We start from the raw sequence: 371 nt of genomic DNA, 5'->3' as shown, positions 1-371 counted from the left end.
AGAGTCAGAGTGGAAGGACATATTGACAGCATTTACATAGCCTACTGGGAGGCTTTTGTTAGACCAGACATGAAATATTATATTGTGAGTTTGTACACCCACATCATTACCTGCTTTACGTCAAAATATCCTTAGGGATTAAAAATAGATCTACTGGAAAACCAAAATCACTAGCTTTGGTGGTAAGGCTAGACAGGTGTATTTTTATTTTTTTACTAGGGGCCCGGTGCATGAAATTCGTGCACTGGGTGTGTGTGTGTGGGGGGTGGTGGTGGGGAGTGTCCCTCAGCCCAGCCTGCCCCCTCTCACATACTGGGAGCCCTCAGGCGTTGACCCCCATCACCCTCCAATCGCAGGATCGGCCCCTTGCC

At 48.2% G+C, this 371-nt stretch overlaps 1 protein-coding gene across 6 annotated transcripts in view; it reads left to right on the top strand.

The window, feature by feature from the left end:
- DNAJB6 (DnaJ heat shock protein family (Hsp40) member B6) overlaps window positions 1-371 on the top strand; it is a 22,962-nt gene that overhangs the window by 6,355 nt on the left and 16,236 nt on the right. The gene's annotated exons all lie outside the window — the stretch shown is intronic.

The sequence above is a fragment of the Myotis davidii genome, unplaced genomic scaffold (assembly GCF_000327345.1).
Source record: "Myotis davidii unplaced genomic scaffold, ASM32734v1 scaffold747, whole genome shotgun sequence".
Lineage (NCBI taxonomy): Eukaryota > Metazoa > Chordata > Mammalia > Chiroptera > Vespertilionidae > Myotis > Myotis davidii.
Note: the sequence above shows the minus strand (reverse complement) of the source record. Positions and strands in the feature narration are given on the sequence as shown.